Source organism: Giraffa tippelskirchi, chromosome 1, assembly GCF_054371585.1.
Source record: "Giraffa tippelskirchi isolate mGirTip1 chromosome 1, T2T-mGirTip1v1.2.pri, whole genome shotgun sequence".
NCBI lineage: Eukaryota > Metazoa > Chordata > Mammalia > Artiodactyla > Giraffidae > Giraffa > Giraffa tippelskirchi.
In genome coordinates this window covers 130,101,290-130,120,430 of record NC_137275.1, presented here as the reverse complement: position 1 = coordinate 130,120,430, position 19,141 = coordinate 130,101,290, and the positions used below count along the sequence as shown (strand labels likewise).

Here is a 19,141-nt window from a genome sequence, read left to right as displayed (position 1 = left end):
CATATCTAAGTAGTTTTAACAGTTTTATTGACATCATAATTTATATACCATAAAGTCATCCATTCTACGAGAACAGTTCACTGACTTTTAGGAAATGTACAGGGTTATGCGCCCCCCACCCCAATCTGGTTTAAGAACAATTCTGTCACTCCAGGAAGTTTCCTCAAGCCTGACTGTACTCAATCCCAGGTCCTTCTCCCAGCCCTAAGCAACCACTTAACAATTTTATCTGCTTTCAGTCCTTCTTTTGTGAACATTTCATATAAATGAAATTATACAATATGTGGTCTTTTGCATCTGGTGTCTATCAGTCAGGCGTGACTTTGCTCGTTTGTTGGTGGTGCTGTGCAGCATGCAGCATTTTAGTTCCCCAACCAAGGATTGAACCCGTGCCCTTACAGTGGAAGCAGAGTCCTAACCACTGGACCACCAGGGAATTCCCAAACTCGGGCATGTTGCGAGGTTCATCATCTTGTTATCAGTTCCCTGTTCCTTTTTATTCCTGGTAGTTGACAGGCATTTTAGATTGTTTCCAGTTTGGGGCTACGGTGAACAGAGCTGCTATGAACATTCAAGAACAAGTCTCTGTATAGACGTTTTATTTCTACAAATCTATGCAAGTATAGATACCTAACCAAAGAACCGTTGCATCGTAGGGTAAGTATGTTTCTATCTTTACAGGAAACAATCAAACCATTTTCCTAAACGTGTGTACCAGGTTACATGCCCACCAGCAACAAGTCAGAGTCACAGGTGCCCCACACCTTCACTATCTCCTAGCAGTGTCTGCTTTACATTTACAGCCATTCAAGTGGCTGTGATGTGGCATCTTGCTGATATTAATTTGTATGTCCATAATGACCAAAGAGGTTGAGAGTCTTAACATGTTTTTATATTTCACTCAAAAGAACAGAAAATTCTCACAATCTAGTCTCTAACCCTATTTTTAGTCTAAGAACTGACAAACTCCTGGTCAAATACACACTGTTTCCTTTTCATTCATGCTTATTCCTCTGGACCATTTCTAACTACTACTTCATTCACTGCTTTTACCTCTTTAACCACTTTTGATTTTCTTCATAGTTTTTGTGGAGACATTAATTTTTCTCTCTCTTGGACACCTAAAACTGCTGGGTCATATGGTCAGCATCAATTTAACTTCATATTTACTATTTGTTTTATGATCCATACATGCAAAACTGCCCATCTGAAATTTAGGTCAATCTTTTTTGGATCAAGCTCAGTATGTAAAAATTCTAGTAAATTTTATGTAATTTCTAATGCCCACACTGAATGATTCAAAACATACACTGGAGTCATTATGCCAAAGTCATCCTTACTGCATTAAGCCTTGAGCGTCTAACTATTCCAGACCTATAATCGGATGGCACCAAGGACTTCAGAGCTGAAATCCCTAAGAAGCTTGCAATATAGTTGATAAGATAAAAGATCATTAGATATCGAAGGCACTGTCTCCATGGCATGACGCTGTAGGGAAAAGTACTTTACACCAGCAATTAGAAACCCTTCATTCGGTTTCCATTCTGCCCTGCTTTAGCTCTGTGATCCCAGTGGTCACTCAACCTCATCAAACCTCTCTGCTACTTCAGGAACCAGGCAGTCACCTACATAATCTGCTTCAGGCCACTGTGCTATACTCCATGCAGTGTGGAAAGGACATGGCTTGGGAACTAGACAGATGTGGATTCAGATCTAGATTCAATACAGATTTGTGCTCTTACCAGGTCCACACTGCATTCTATGTATTATTTTCTTTAATCCCCACAACAAACCTACAGAATAGATTCTATTATCCTCATTTTACAAGTGAGGAAACTTGAGGCTCAGCAAGATTAAGCTGCTTGCTCAAGTCAACAATATTAAAGATTCAATATACACAACGGAATATTACTCAGCCATTAAAAAGAATACATTTGAATCAGTTCAATGAGGTGGATGAAACTGGAGCCTATTATACAGAGTGAAGTAAGCCAGAAAGAAAAACACCAATACAGTATACTAACGTATATATACGGAATTTAGAAAGATGGTAACGATAACCCTGTATGCGAGACAGCAAAAGAGACTTAAAGATGTATAGAACAGTCTTTTGGACTCTGTGGGAGAGGGTGAGGGTGGGATGATTTGGGAGAATGACATTGAAACATGTATATTATCATATGTGAAACTAATCGCCAGTCCAGGTTCGATGCATGATACAGGGTGCTCGGGGCTGGTGCACTGAGATGACCCAGAGGGATGGGATGGGGAGGGAGGTGGGAGGGGGGGTTCAGGATGGGGAACACATGTACACCCATGGCGGATTCATGTCAATGTATGGCAAAACTACTACAATACTGTAAAGTAATTAGCCTCCAATTAAAATAAACAAATTTAGGGTATTCTTAATTGAACTAAACTGTCTTAAAGAAAGCAGCGGCAATCTTAGAATGCATTAGTTTGAAGGACAGAAAAAAAAAGCACTGGAAGCTTTTGAATGCAAATTTAGACTCTTGGAAATAAAATAGTAAATGAGGATATGAACTCAAGCTTAAAATTCCATCTGCACACAACATAGGTAACAGGTACTGTGTACAGGAGGGATACCTGCACGTTAGTTTTGTACACTCACCTACAAACACAAGTGTGTGAGCAATACCAGACAGTACATCCAAATATTAATTGGTATTTCCATTTCCCAGAGAGGTGAGAAAGAGACTCGCCTAGGAAATTTGCTTGTGTAAAACTGCTGAAACTGCCAAAAAATTTTTAAGCATTCTACAAGTTTAAGTCAGTATTTCTTCATAACTTTCATAGTTTACAGTGGTAAAGAGACTGGGCTTGGGAATCAAATTGCTTGATTTTGAATCCCGACTGCACCATTTACTATGTGACTCGAGAAACTTAGCTAACCTGTCTGTGCTCCATTTTCCCTTATCTGTAAAATGCAGACAGTAAGAGAACCGATGTCAGGCATCGCTATGGGGATTAGAACAGGACCTGGTACAGAATAAGTACCAAGTGAAGAGGGGATATTGTGTATGCATTTCCTAAAATCTCAACAGAGAGATTTCAAAAGTAGGAGATAATGAATGCCTTTTGGCTACAGAGGCAAGATGGTGCAAAGGTCTTATTCTTCTCCTCGGTGAACTAGTTTGGAAAAAACTCCAGAGTAAGAGCTGGTCCAGAGGCGATAAGGCACTAAGGGTGCCTAGTTTTAAGATCTTCCATCAATCAAAAATTCACTTGCAATAGTATGATTCTTTTTTCCAGGGCGGAGGGCTGTCAAGACACATCCCCCCAAGACGGTTCATTGTACTTTGCTATATTGTTTGAATCTATCGTTCCTTAAAAATAAACGGTAAAGTTTGGTGGCATTTTTTTACTATCATCTCTTCCTGCTCCCTCTCTCTTATGGGTAACAACTGAATCCCCATTGATGTTGATAAACCTGTTTCCTATCTAAAACACTCTTGTATCTTGGGACATTATCAGCACAGTTTTATCATGCTTACCGGAAGGCATAAGAGAATTACAGCAATTAAAGATGAAAACGCAGGCTCTCAGAATTCCTTGAATATGCTTCCTTCTAACAGGCACTACATTGTATCAACTGTTTACAGGTACACCAGTAGCCGAAGGCCTCCACCCCGGCCTCCTCCCCAGCTCCTTCATCTTTGCATCTCAGCGATTAAATTTAGCCCTTCCAGATTGTAGGCATCCAATGAATGTCTACTGAAATGACAGACTAGGAGTTAGGTTAACCATCACTGTATCCTATCTAAAATAAAATCTCTCCTGATAAATAATCCCTCAACAGGGATTCCCTGGTGGCTCAGATGGTAAAGAGTCTGTCTGCAATGCAGAAGATCTGAGTTCAATCCCTGGGTCAGGAAGATACCCTGGAGAAGGAAATGGCAACCCACTCCAGTGTTCTTGCCTGGAAAATCCCATGGACGGAGGAGCCTGGCGGGCTACAGTTCACAGTGTCACAAGGAGTCGGACATCACTGAGCGACTTCACTTTCACTTTTCAAAGCCTCTCCTCACATCTCCAGATACTACTTTTCCTACGCATATTCTCTGTCAACGTTTTGTCCTTCCTTTATTGTTACACATTAGACTCTATACTACCAGTTTCCTTAAGAAACCATGATCTAAAAATGTAAAAGAGCCAGAAAATGTTAATTCTTCCCCACTGAATTTCAGGTAACAGTTATCTAGAGAGTAACCATAAGACAGAAGGCTCAGAGACAAAGATCTTTGAAGGAAATTAATAGAATCATATAGCTAAGGATCAGAAAGAGAACAATTTAAGAATATGCTGAAGACAGACCTGTGGCTTCCCCGGTGGCTCAGGGGTAAAGGAATCCACCTGCAATGCAGGAGACTTGGGTTTGATCCCTAGGTCAGAAGACCCCCTGGAGAAGGAAATGGCAACTCACTCCATGGACAGAGGAGCCTGGCAGGCTACAGTCCATGGGATCGCAAGAATTGGACACAACTTAGTGACTAAATCACCAAAAACAGAGTTAAAAAGTAAACAAAACCGCAGGAAAAATAAAAAGCTTCCTCAAGTGAATCATGGTTTAAAATGTGGTACAATCTGATGCAATTGACTGAATTTAAGAAAAAGAGAAATTTAACTCAACTCTATGCTAAAACAACCCCATCAAATAGCCTATGAACCAGTTGTGATAACAATCCCAGAGAAGGACAAGCAATCTAACACACCATTTGGTCTAGCACTGAGACAGAGGGATAGACGGACAGATGGATGGGCAGAGATGCCAGTGAAAGAGTAGATGGATGGAAGGATGGATGGATACACACACACACACACACATATATATATAATAATGTCAACTTATGAATAAAGCAAGTGGGCTATAAGAGGACATAGAAAGGGGAAAGGGCAGGGTCTCATCTTGGTAAAGAAGGAATGAAGAGACAATGTTCAAAGTACAAATTAATATATTCTGTAAAAACACCACAGAAATGACTATGAAAGGGTGAAACTGTTAGTCATTCAGTTGTGTCCAACTCTTTGCAACCCCATGGACTGTAGCCCACCAGGCTCCTCTGTCCATGCAATTTGCCAGGCAAGAATACTGGAGTGAAGGAAATACTTCACTCCTGAAGTATTTCCTGAAATACTGAAGGAAATAGCCATTTCCTTCTCCAGGGGATCCTCCCGACCCAAGGACTGAACCCAGGTCTCCTGCATTGCAGGCAGATTCTTTGGGCAACCGCCCAAGGTGGGGCTCAAACCCATGACCCTGGCATTAAGAGTCCCATGCTCTACCTATTGAGCTAGCCAGGCAGCCTGAAATGACCCCAGAAGAAATTAAATATAAAAATCAAACAGTAGAAGAAGAGGTAAAAGGCTTGTACATCTTAAGCTAAAATCTTCTTTAGGGAGTCAGTGAATATATGCCTAAGATTAATAAATCTAGGTATGTACATACCTGGAATAGTCTTCAAAATTTTTTTTGATCATGTACCCCCCCCAAAAAAACCTCCTCATACATTTAAGCTGTCATATAAAGTTATTCAAAAATGGGTTTAAATAGTTGCGAAGAATTCCTCAATTTTTATATTTTTAAATAGAATTTCTTAAATTTATCCACTGGTACCATAAATTTATATAAATTTAAATGATATTTTATTGTTGATACAATCCACTGTTTTTTAAATGAAAAAACTCTCTTCTTTAATAGCCAATAATTTCATACCTTTACTTCTTTCTCATCAAGTCATCCAGTGATGTGAAGTCATCTACCCAACATCTGAACTGACTTGAAAATTTGAAGGCAATGAAAAAGAAACACTAGGTCTCTAAATTCCATTCTATTGATAGTTTCACAAAACATTTTATCCTAATGTAACATCTTTTGTTAACCCTCTATCATTCTTTTCTCCAAAAATATCTATATAAATTAAAACTTTAAATTTCTCTGGTTACTCTTCTTCTGCATTGAGCTATCAATACAATTATTAGTAGCACATAATCGACTAGAAAAAAATAAATGTATTAAAATTTTGATAAACACAGTAAAGTAAAAACTGTAATGGAAAAGCATCTTATAATGAAACGAGTCCATGGGATTACTATAACTTTTACTACTGAAATGAGTTGGCATTGAGCATTAATGGTACTCCTATTTTCTTTTGTACAGAAGTAAAGCACTGAAAGGGCTTCCCAGATGGCGCCAGTGGTAAAGAAGCTGCCTGCCAATGCAGGAGAAAACAAGAGACGCGGGTTTGCTTGCTGGCCCGGAAGATCCCCGGAGTAGGAAATGGCAACCCACTCCTGTATTTTTGCCTGGGAAATCCCATAGACAGAGGAGCCTGGGGGGCTACAGTCCATGGGGTCACAGAGTTGGAAGAGACTGAGCACACAAGCAAAGCACTGAAAATCTTGCTAAAATATGTACGAGGACTGACTTGGAAGGAGGTTTGTTACAATAACATCACTCCAATCTTCACACTCCTGCCATGGTACACAGCAAAAAAAAAAAAAAAAACCAGAATGGTCTAATATCAAATATTATTTTTAAGGATCTATAAGCTAATGAATCAGTTAGGTCTCCTGAAAGCAAAAACTGGAAACTACCTGACTGGCAAAAGGAATTGCAACCCAGGTCATAACAGAGCATTCATTTTCTCAGTTTCTTGGATAGAGGCCAAAGACTTTACCATAACTTCTCAAGTTAATCACACCTGCTATTGTTTCTCTTATAGGAACTTTGCTTAACCTCTTAAACTCAGAAAGGATTGAAAAAAATCAAATCTCGTTAATTTCATTATATCTCTGACAAAACAATACTATTTGGCAAAATTATTTCATCTTACTATGTGCTTTCAATATATTTTCATCAAAACACTGAAGCTACACATTTAGCTGATTCAATTTATGGAAAATTTTGCACTATAACTAGAATGTGACTTAATTATTAAATCAGTATCTTACATATCTTATCAAATCTTGATTATCTTATTGTCAAATTAATCAGGTAAGTCAAACACATTTTCCATACAAAACAACTCGACTTCATTTTTAAATTATAATAAAAGTGTTAACATTCATTTTAAGGAGGTCTATATTACAGAATACATTTTGTAAGATAGATTACTGAAAGTAATTAAACAAGTATGTAAATTATATACATCTAGTAATTTAAAACAGATAAAAGATGGATCAATATGTTGCTTCTCATTAACTGATCTGTAATAATAAAATGTAATATATAACTAAAACTAGAAATTATTTACAAAATAAGGAGTATGATGAAGAAATGGTATTCCTTGGGTTAACATGTATATTAAATTGGTATATTGAGCTTTCTTTTAATAATTACATACGAGTGAGAAAAAAGTCCATTAACCTTTTAAAATCAAGATCTGACTTTTCCCAAGTATTTAATGAAACAGAAGAGTGCAGTTAACCCTTGGTACATGTGGGGTTAGAGAAACCCCCCATACCAAAATCTGAGGATGCTCAATTTGCTAATTATTAGAGAAATGCAGGAAAAGCTATGACAAACCTAGACAGTGTGTTAAAAAGCAAAGACATCACTTTGCCAACAAAGGTCTATATTGTCAAGGATACGATCTTTCCAGTACTCATGGATGGCTGTGAGAGCTGGACTATAAAGAAGGCTGAGCACCAAAAAATCGATGCTTTTGAACTGTGGTGTTGGAGAAGACTCCTTGGACTGCAAGAAGATCAAACCAGTCAAGACTAAAGGAAATCAACCCTGAATATTCATTGGAAGGACTGAAGCTGAAGCTCCAATACTTTGGCCACCTGACGTGAAGAGCTGACTGTTGGAAAAGACTCTGATGCTGGGAAAGACTAAAGGTAGAAGGAGAAGAGGGCGACAGAGGACGGGATAGTTGACATGAAACTTGAGCAAACTCTAGGAGATGGTGATAGAGAAGCCTGGTGTGCCGCAGTCCATGCGGTCGTCAAGAGTTGGACACGACTTGATGACTGAACAACGACCACCATCTCACACTGGTCAGAATGGACACCATCAAAAAGTCTACAAATAACAAATGCTCGAGAGTATGTGGAGAAAAGAGAACCTTCCTAACACTGGTGGGAATGTAAGTTGGTGCAGCCACAATGGAAAACAGTATGGAGGTTCCTCAGAAAACTAAAAATAGCTACCCTATAGATCCAGAAATTCCATAAATCCAGACAAAACTATAATTCAAAGATACATGGACTCCTATGTTCACAGCATGAGGCTATGATTTGATCCACAGATTTCTGATCATAGCACTATTCAAAACAACCGAGACACGGAAACAACCTAAATGTCCATCCACAGTTGAATGGACATGCAAATACAACAGAATACTACTGACTCATGAAAAAGAACGAAATAATGCCATTTGCAGAAACATGGATGGACAGAGACATTGTCATACTAAGTGAACTAAGTCAGAAAGAGAAAGACATATCATATGATACCACTTGTATGTGGAATCTAAAATGACACAGATGAATCTATCTATGAAGCAGGAACAGATTCACCGACACAGAACACAGACTTGTGATTGCCAGGGGGAGGAGAGGAGGGGAGGTACGGACCAGGAATTCGGGGGTTAGTAAATGCAAACTATCATGTACAGAATGGATAAACCACAAGATCCTCCTGTACAGCACGGGAAACTATAAGTCAATGTACAGGGATAAACCATAATGGAACAAATATAAAAAAGAATGTATACACATGTATAACTGAGTCACTCTGCTGTAGAGCAGAAATTAACACTACACTGGACATCAACTATACTTCAATTTTAAAAAGTAGATTTCAGCTACCTTATTCAATAAAGATTCAATAAGGAGAGAAAATGGCATAAAAATTTTATCTGTGCATTTAACCACTGCATCCTAAAAAAATAAAAATTCCCATTTTCCTGCTTGGCTGTTTGAAAGTACTTTGCCTTCCAATGAATGCCTTGTCCTAGGGATGAGTATTAAGAATCAAAAAGAACTGTTTCTATTTTCCAGCCTGGAAACCTACAATTTGATAACAATTAACAATTAAACAGAAGTTCTATATTAAGAAACCTTGGCTTAAATCACACCATTAGTCTGTCAACAAGAAAGTGAAAAATAAAAATAAGACAACGAAAAATGGGAATGTAGAAGAAAGCATATTTGAGTGACTATGAGGCTGAAAATGTTAACACTTCATATTGAATGACCCGAAAATTCTCATTGCTTTATGGCAGAATAAAAACAACCATACTTCTGACCAGAAATATCAGGGAGTTGAAGTTTAAGATATCTCCAGGGCCTGCAGAAGTGAAGAAGGGCTAGAAGGAGTGTGTGGTGAAGGAAGCCCTCCCATAGGCTCCTAGGGAACGTCTGTCCAATCAGTGAGGAGCTGAATATGGACTCGGCCAATGGAAAGCTTTGAGTCCGGGAACCAATGGACTCCGCCTCTCTGTAAATGCTCGAACGTGGATTAGTCATGTTTTATAAACTCTCATATAGCTCTGATGATCTATTACATGGAGATCTATGGACCCTGGTTATTTATCCATGGAAGTTCACATTTTGGGAGCCCTCTTGAATCTGCTTAATGGAGAACTCACTAAGCTGCGAGAAACCTCTTTTGCAGGGCTTAGCAAAGTCAGGACTGAGGGGGTGTTTGATGTATTTCACCTCAAAGATGAAACAACCCTACTCCAGACCCTGAATGAATGGTTAGTCAGGCCTTGACCTAAAGCTTTTCTTCCCACTTCTCCGAGTTTTCTCAAACTGTTAGCAAATAAGCCAGATTCTAAATGTTTCCTCTGCTCTGACGAGGCGTCGCTAAATGTTTCCTCTGCTCTGACGAGGCGTCGGTACCTTTTACACCTGTAAGCTTAGTCACCACACAACCTAACATTGGCAAACTGTTCCCCTGGTGATCCTAGGTAGGTAAGTGGCTACGGGGGTGCTCCCTGTAAACGCTAACCGGTGATTATAGTAAAATCCTGCCAGTAATGAATATACTGCACTCAGGAGAGAACTGGTAACACAAGCATTCATTCAGCCAAGTACATATTTAAACTGGCTGGGGAAAATCTCCACTCAGAAACACTAGACTTTCATTTCCTATTTTGTGGGTGTTGTCTCACTTGAAAATATCAATGTGCATATTTCCAAGACGAAAACTCTTTTCATCTGTTCTCAACACTCAGTGTTCAGGACACTTTTAGCATCTCTTGCCAGCATCATTTTAATAATCTCTGACCTGATTTTCCAATCTCCCCTTGCATTCCCGCCTAATCTACCCTCCACAGTCATCAGTGTAATCTCATACTGAGTCATTTTGAATCCAGTGGAGCCAGACAAGGCCTAGTTTTGACTCTGAGCAAGATTCTCAATCTCTCCATGCCTGTTTCTCCATCCGGAAAAAATGCAAATAATAATAAGACTGCTGTGAGGATTAAATAACATGTATAAAGTGCTTAAAACCGTGACTGGACAATTATGTCCCTCATGTGTGGAAGAACCTTCCAGGCTCTCCCACCCTCCATGCCAACCGTCATGCTATTCTCTGTATCTGAAATATCTTTATTTCTGAGCCAGACAGAAGAAAGTCCTAATCATGTTTTTCTGCGATGTCTTTTTCAACCTTCATAAATTATAGTACTTGCAACTTTCACTCCTCCTCCCCCCAACTTCTTCCTAACACTCCATTCATGTCTGTCTAGATCATCTTATCATATTGTCTTTATTAAGATTCTCTTGTCTTTATTTGAAAATACTTCTGCATAGTCCCATAGCACTTCATAGCTCTCGCCTAGGGAACTTTCATACACTGCATCTGTTATTTGTACAGTCTCATTAGCCCTACTAATTATTTTTAAAAAGAAAAAATAGCAACAAAGGCCAGTGTTAAGTTTTAACCCACATGTAGAGGCAATTTCTTGACATTCGGTATCCTAATCACAAATATACACTCCAGGCTTCATCAGGTGACAGAAGATTCTAATCAAAAATGCACACTCTAAAGGAAGGGGACATATGTACACCTATCGTTAATTCATGCTGATGTATGACAGAAATCAAACCAATACTGTAACCATCAATTAAAAATAAATAATTATTTTAAAAATGAACACTCTAGAGTAGGGATTCTTAACCCTGATAGAATGAATGGGCATCTGCAAAAATGGTTGGAGGAAAAAGTTACACTTTCATGTTTTACTGTCTAACAGAAATTTAGCCATTACCCTCAATTATTAATATAGGCAATAAATTACAGAATTAGCAGTGATTTTGTCACCAACAAACATTACAGCTGTTTTCTTATCATTACAATTGTTGTATTTATATTCATCACAACTTTGAAATGAATTATTCCCAACACTAGATCTTCATAGTCAATACAGTAATAAAGAAGCACATATCACTGTACTACACGTCTTTAAAAATATTCTGGTAACTGTATTTCATTGTATTTGGCTTCTTTTGTAATTCTTTGCATTTTATGCTTTTGAAAGATTATGCTGAGAAAGGTCTACAGACTTTATCAGCTAGCCAAATGGGTTCATGCAAAAACAGGTCCGGCTATCTTTTCTTCTGAACAACACTCCAGGGTTCATTAATCAGCACACGGAACATCAGAAATAATTTTTAACTGGTAAAATGCGCCATGTTAAAACTGCACACTGACTAGAAATCTCACACAGGTACCTCCATTCTTGAGAGACAAAATTTAAGACCCTAGCAACCCCGGCATCTTGTGCTATTGGTCTGGGGTTATCTGCTTAGGACTCTAAGCAGACCTGAATTCAGACTCTGCCACGTAATTCTAAGCAGAGGGTCCTGAATCCTGCTCTGCTGGTCTCATGGGAAGCTTTCAGGCAAGGAACCTGTCTGAGAGCTGTGACTTCATAGAGCTCACAGGAACAGGCTGTATGACTAACGCTGCGCCTGTTAACACTTTTGAGAGGGAATCCATCAGATCATCATGGCTGACATACTGTGAGTGTGTGTGTGTGTTCATCAGAACTTCAAGGCTGAAATACAGTGTGTGTGTCTGTGCACACACATTCAGTCACTTAGTTGTGCTCACCTCTGTGTGACCCCATAGACTAGCCCGTCAGGCTTCTCTGTCCATGGGATTTCCCAGGCAAGAATACTCGAGTTGGTTGCCTTGCCTTCCTCCAGGGGATCTTCCTGATCCACAAATCGAACTCATGTCTCCTGCATTGGAAGGTGGATTCTTTACCACTGTGCCACCTGGGAAAGCCCCAGCTCTCATGGTTGGAGGTTACTAATGTCTAATTATAAATGACCCAAATGTCTTACACCAGTTTGTAATACCCATGATAGACTAAGATGCTCCATGAAGCCTAGGACCAAATTTCCTTTTATGCATCATCGTTTTCTAAGGGTCAATACTATACTGACACACTTACAGGGCATTCAGCAAATAGTTGTTGAATGCATTAACAAATGTAATATCCTTAGCTGTGTATGTGTTTCCTGAACTCCAGAATGTAATTCCTTTAAAAGAGAGGAAAAAAAAAAGCAAGTCTGGACTTCCCTGGTGGTCCAGTGGCAAAGACTCCAAGCTCCCTGCAGGGGGCCTGGGATCAATCCCTGGTCAGGTAACTAGATCCCACATGACACACACTAAGAGTCAGCTTAGCCAAGTATGTATACTTATAAAAAAGTTATGACAAACCCAGACAGCATATTAAAAAGCAGAGACATCACTTGGCCAACAAAGGTCCGTCTAGTCAAAGCTATGGTTTTTCCAGTAGTCACGTATGGATGTGAGAGACAGACCATAAAGAAGGCTGAGCATCAAAGAATTGATGCTTTCGAACTGTGGTGCTGGAGAACTGGAAAGTCCCTTGGACTGCTAGGAGATCAAACCAGTCAATCCTAAAGGAAATCAACCCTGAATATTCACTGGAAGGAGTGATGCTGAAGTTGCAATACTTTGGCCACCTGATGCAAAGAGCTGACTCATTTGAAAAGACCCTGATGCTGGGAAAGATTGAAGGCAGGAGGAGAAGCGGGCAGTAGAAGATGAGATGATGGAATGGCATCACCGACCCAATGGACAATGAGTTTGAGCAAACTCGGGAAGATAGTGAAGGATAGGGAAGCCTGGCGTGCTGCAGTCCAAGGGGTCACAATGAGTCAGACAGAACCTGGTGACTGAACAACATAACAAAATATTGAAAAAAAAAAAAAAAGAGCAGGTCATACTTACTTTCCATTCTCAGGCACCTTGTCAGGGTGCCATATATTAGATGCCAATCAATAATTGCTGAATGCCCACAGTTTTACTCTAATCTGAATTTACCAACTATATTTTTCTTTTTTTTACTTTTTTAAAAGCAATTACATTTTTCAAATGTCTAAAGATCAAGAAGAGACTCTTCTGTGAAATCCTACAAAGCAGTAAGAAGCAGTGAGTATAGGTGGCTTTGGAGAGATGAGCTCATGAAGACCTGAGTTCAAGTCCTAGTTTTGCCACTTACTATGCAATATAACACTTTCCTGACTCATTCCTCTTCTGAAAAATCTGAGATAATCATGGTGCCTATATTTTGTCTTAAGTGCTTTTACTGATAAGAAGAGGTGGCAAGAATACACAGAAGAACTGTACAAAAAAGATCTTCACGACCCAGATCATCACGATGGTGTCATCACTCACCTAGAGCCAGACATCCTGGAATGTGAAGTCAAGTGGGCCTTAGAAACCATCACTACGAACAAAGCTAGTGGAGGTGATGGAATTCCAGTTGAGCTATTTCAAATCCTCAAAGGTGATGCTGCGAAAGTGCTGCACTCAATATGCCAGCAAATTTGGAAAACTCAGCAGTGGCCACAGGACTGGAAAAGGTCAGTTTTCATTCCAATCCCAAAGAAAGGCAATGCCAAAGAATGCTCAAACTACCGCACAATTGCACTCATCTCACATGCTAGTAAAGTAATGCTCAAAATTCTCCAAGCCAGGCTTCAGCAATACGTGAACCGTGAACTTCAGATGTTCAAGCTGGTTTTAGAAAAGGCAGAGGAACCAGAGATCAAATTGCCAACATCCGCTGGATCATCGAAAAAGCAAGAGAGTGCCAGAAAAACATCTATTTCCGCTTTATTGACTATGCCAAAGCCTTTGACTGTGTGGATCACAATAAACTGTGGAAAATTCTGAAAGAGATGGGAATACCAGACCATCTGACCTGTCTCTTGAGAAACCTGTATGCAGGTCAGGAAGCAACAGTTAGAACTGGACATGGAACAACACACTGGTTCCAAATAGGAAAAGGAGTACGTCAAGGCTGTATATTGTCACCCTGCTTATTTAACTTATATGCAGAGTACATCATGAGAAACGCTGGGCTGGAAGAAACACAAGCTGGAATCAAGATTGCCGGGAAAAATATCAATAACCTCAGATATGCGGATGACACTTATGGCAGAAAGTGAAGAAGAACTAAAGAGCCTCTTGATGAAGGTGAAAGAGGAGAGTGAGAAAGTTGGCTTAAAGCTCAACGTTCAGAAAACTAAGATCATGGCATCTGGCCCCATCACTTCATGGGAAATAGATGGGGAAACAGTGGAAACAGTGTCAGACTTTATTTTTTGGGGCTCCAGAATCACTGCTGATGGTGACTGCAGCCATGAAATTAAAAGACGCTTACTCCTTGGAAGGAAGGTTATGACCAACCTAGATAGCATATTCAAAAGCAGAGACATTACTTTGCCAACAAAAGTCCGTCTAGTCAAGGCTATGGTTTTTCCAGTGGTCATGTATGGATGTGAGAGTTGGACGGTGAAGAAAGCTGAGTGCCGAAGAATTGATGCTTTTGAACTGTGGTGTTGGAGGAGACTCTTGAGAGTCCCTTGGACTGCAAGGAGATCCAATCAATCCATCCTAAAAGAGATCAATCCTGGGTGTTCATTGGAAGGACTGATGTTGAAGCTGAAACTCCAATACTTTGGCCACCTCATGCGAAGGGTTGACTCATTGGAAAAGACCCTAATGCTGGGTAGGAATGGGGATGGGAGGAGAAGGGGACGACAGAGGATGAGATGGTTGGATGGCATCACCGACTCGATGGACATGGGTTTGGGTAGACTCCGGGAGTTGGTGATGGACAGAGAGGCCTGGCATGCTGCAGTTCATGGGGTCGCAAAGAGTCGGGCACAACTGAGCAACTGAACTGAACTGAACTTGTAGGTAAACCCCCTGACAAAGGATCCAACACACTATAAGAAATAATAATGCCTACAAATGCTATTTATCATCAATGAGAAGATCCCAAAACTAAATTCTCTGTTCACTTCTTATATTTCCAAGAACACTATCCTAGCTGTCTCTGCATTATTTACACCTTCTAAGTGTTCAAAGACCTTGAGCACAAAGTTGCTTTGATTATGATGATAACAGCTCTTTGCTCAGAACAAGGAAACAAACTCTGAGCAATATTATGCAAATTGATGTTCTTTATTTCAGGCTTTGTGGGTTTCCTCTAAACATCTTGTACTTGCTATCTGGAGGGTTAATAAACCACACTTAGAACTATAGCTTAAGTCACCTAAGATAACTGCCAATTATCACTGTCAATTAAGAAGCAAAAGGGCATGATTTGTTATTGCTGTTGTTAGCCTGGGCTTCCCTGGTGGCTCAGATGGTAAAGAATCTGCCTGCAATGCGGGAGAGCTCGGTTCAACCCCTGGGTTGGGAAGATCCCCTGGAGGAGGGCATGGTTATTAGTGCAACCTAGCCAATAAGTATGCAACAAATGTTGCCTGGAAAAAAATTACTTAAAATATGATGTATTTCAATGAGTAAAATTTTTATAATGAAAAATGATCAGAACAAACAAATCAAGGAATAATAGCACTTACCATCTACTAAGTACCTAACCATGTAGCAGGTATTCAACATAAATAACTCATTTATGCCAATAGTGATCTGACAAGATCTGTATAATGGTGTCCTCACCTTGATTTTACAGAAAAGGAGACTGAAGTTCAGGGAAGTCATGAAAACTTCCAAAGGCACACCACTGGTAATGGGAAATCCAGAATGCAAACCTCAGTCTGAGTCGTTCTCCTCTGATGCCCTTCAACCAACTCTCGCCTTCTCCTACCCTTACAAGCAGTGATGACGGCTAATTCCACTGATAGAACCTCAGTCCTAGATCCTATCTAATGCTTCTGAGGTGGACAGAATTAAAAATTAATCCACACTGTGAAGAACAGACCTAACCTGTTCCTAATTTTTAAATTCAGAGTCAGGTTAAAATACAACAGACGAACTGTAATGTAATACAGAGAACTCGTTTAGTATACAGACCAAGGGCACACAAAAAGGATGTTCTTAGCATGGATTCCTCAGAGACCAAAGCCTCAGGCTTGTCATGGATTGAGGCCCCAGGGAAGAAGGGGCAGGGGAGTGAGGCTTGAGGTGTCAGGTTGTGTCCACGTCAAGCTGGTCTGGGTCCAGTTTGAGTTGGCAGCAGCCAGAGGTGAAGAGTGATTAAAGGCTCTGGGGAGAGTGAGGCCAAGAGGTTCTGAAGCAGCATACAAGAGGTGTCTGATACAGAGGATAACGATGAAATCAATGTCAGAAAACTTGAGGAAAGCCTATGGAAATGGCAAGGCACAAATTCCAAGTTCAGTGCCAAGGTCTGACTCAACCTGTCTCTGTCCCAATACCCTACTTTTAAGCATCCTTCCTGATATGAGCAGATAAAAAGATGAGCGTATGTGCTCAGTCCTATTAAATCTAACTTTCAGAGAAAGGACATTCATACAGTAGGGTTTTCCTGTACTACTTACATGACTTAATTAGAATGACTCATGCGAAATTGTACCAAATGTATATTCAATGTCTGGTTCCTCCCATTACACGGCAGTTTCCAAGCCCCTGAAGAACACAGCAGATTGCAAGGGCGGCTGACTAGACTAGTGACTAAGTGGAACTAAAAACTGAACAAAGATCTTGCTTACATATGGGGTTTCTGTTGTGGTAACATCTGATGAGAATAAAGTTGAGCAAGGAAGTCTGTGACACGTGACCAAAACACCAAGTCACCCAGTTTTCTACATAGAGGAATATGTTAAGTCTGACAAAACAATAAAGTGCAATTATAAGCTACTATGTATCAATTCTCATGGCGGTTTTCATTTCATAGGGTAAAATTTATTTTTTAAAACATTTAAATGGATAAACAAGGTTCTACTGTATAGCACAGGGAACTATATTCAATATCCTGTCATAAACCATAATGGAAAAGAATATGAAAAAGAATGTGTGTGTGTGTATATATATATACACACACACATATATAACTGAGTCATTCTGCTGTATGGCAGTAATTAACATATTGTAATTCAACTACACTCAATAAAAAATTTTTACAAAACAATAATTATTTAAGTGTTCATTTCATCTAAAAAATAAAGAGAAAAACATCTGCTTTAATGCAGACTTAGATATACATGAATTATTGCATAAAACTGCTATGAAAATCACAGTTTGCAAACAAGGAACTCCAGTAAAAACTGCTTATGCATTACAAAGTCAACTTCCAAAGACCTGCCAGCTACACAAAAACTGACAAGTATCCTGAAATTTGAATTACTGTACTTATGAGTAAAAATAAAAGTAAAATTAGTCTTGCATTCCTTTTTTCCCTCACAGTGACTACTTTCTGACATCTGAAATCTTGACAGTTATCTATCTGTTTACTTAGGAATATTTTTAAACTTTATTAAAGTTTTTGACATATAAATTTATAATCAAGCAAGCCCACCTTGTTGAAAGTAACCAGATATTTGCTTTGTCGAAGATTTCTTGCTTTTTTTCAGATCAATTTTTAAAATATTTTGAAATACAGTTGATTTACAATGTTATGTTAGTTTCAGATGTACAGCAAAAGTTATTCGGTTATACATACACAATAAATACATATATTCTTTTTAATACATACTCTTTTCCTGCCTTTTCTGTCTCCTTTAAATATCCTGGTAGACACAGGAATGTCACATAACCCACCCTATGGAGAACAGACCTACCCTGGGAGTCTAACATCCAGAGGAGTTCCTTTTTTTTTTTTTTAAGATGTTGTTGATGTAAACCATTTTTAAAGTCTTTTTTTCAGCCGAGAGCCATGTGGGATCTTAGCTCCCCAACCAGGAATCAAACCCACAACCCCTGCGTTGGCAGACAAAGTCCTAACCACTCGACCACCAGGGAAGTCCTAGGAGCTCCTTCTTGAAAGGCAGAGCAGAAACCAAGACAATCATCAGAACCAGCTCCCCTCAGGTAGTGAAAACTAAGGCCAAAGCCCCTCCAATAGTAAGTTAAACTGGTTTAACTACAGTCAAAATCACATCTAATCTTATCTTCTTTGCATATACTCTAGCAGGACTTTCAGAGCCTGTTTTGGTTCTACAGCATTTTATGAGATGTATGATAAGGACTTTCCTCTCTCCTCTTAGGGCAACAGGACAATATACATGGTGATATATATTGTGTTTTTCTATCTAAAAATATTGTTAGAGCACCTTGGAGCCTAATCCTCTGCTAGATCCTAACACATACAGACGCTCTATCCTACAAATCCTTTAAATCAGAAGGGTAATTAGATAGGATTCAATTTCTAAACCAAAGTGATTTAAAAAATAGTTGGAGAGACAAGATAGGTATTTGCAAGTAGAGAACAAGAGAGACCCATGTGCCCTAGCTACACATACTGTTCTACTTGAACAGCTGCCCAACTGAACTGGTCCAGGAGTCCCCTGCCCTCGCTATGGCTGCTGGGAATTTCTCTCCATCCTGCCTACCCGCCTCTTTCTATGTCACCACAGCAAAACAGTTCCTCTTCTCTACCCATATCTTGTTTTAACTGTTCAATTACTCCAGTGATGTAAGGTGAGGACTCTACGACAAGACAGAGCAAGCCAAAGTGGAGAGAGAAAGGAAAAAGATCCCCTCCTTGCTTCAGGGGACCAGTAAAAGGTGGATGGATGAAAAGAGCCACTGGGAGAGGGGGAGCCTGCAGGAACCTGCTTTTCCAGGTTGTTCACCCACAAAGGGAAGCAGGTGAGATTACTTCATGCCCCTCTAATCTCCAAGTAACCCCAGGTT

At 39.6% G+C, this 19,141-nt stretch overlaps 1 protein-coding gene and 1 long non-coding RNA gene across 6 annotated transcripts in view; both read right to left on the bottom strand.

The window, feature by feature from the left end:
• Positions 1–19,141, bottom strand: part of KIF13B (kinesin family member 13B) — a 211,488-nt gene that overhangs the window by 158,305 nt on the left and 34,042 nt on the right. The window lies entirely within an intron of this gene.
• On the bottom strand, positions 1,114–6,526 carry LOC145509018 (uncharacterized). The gene is made up of 2 exons (XR_014055791.1): positions 6,325–6,526; positions 1,114–3,940 (listed from the first exon to the last, which is right to left on the bottom strand). It is a non-coding gene; the product is annotated as an uncharacterized LOC145509018 (long non-coding RNA).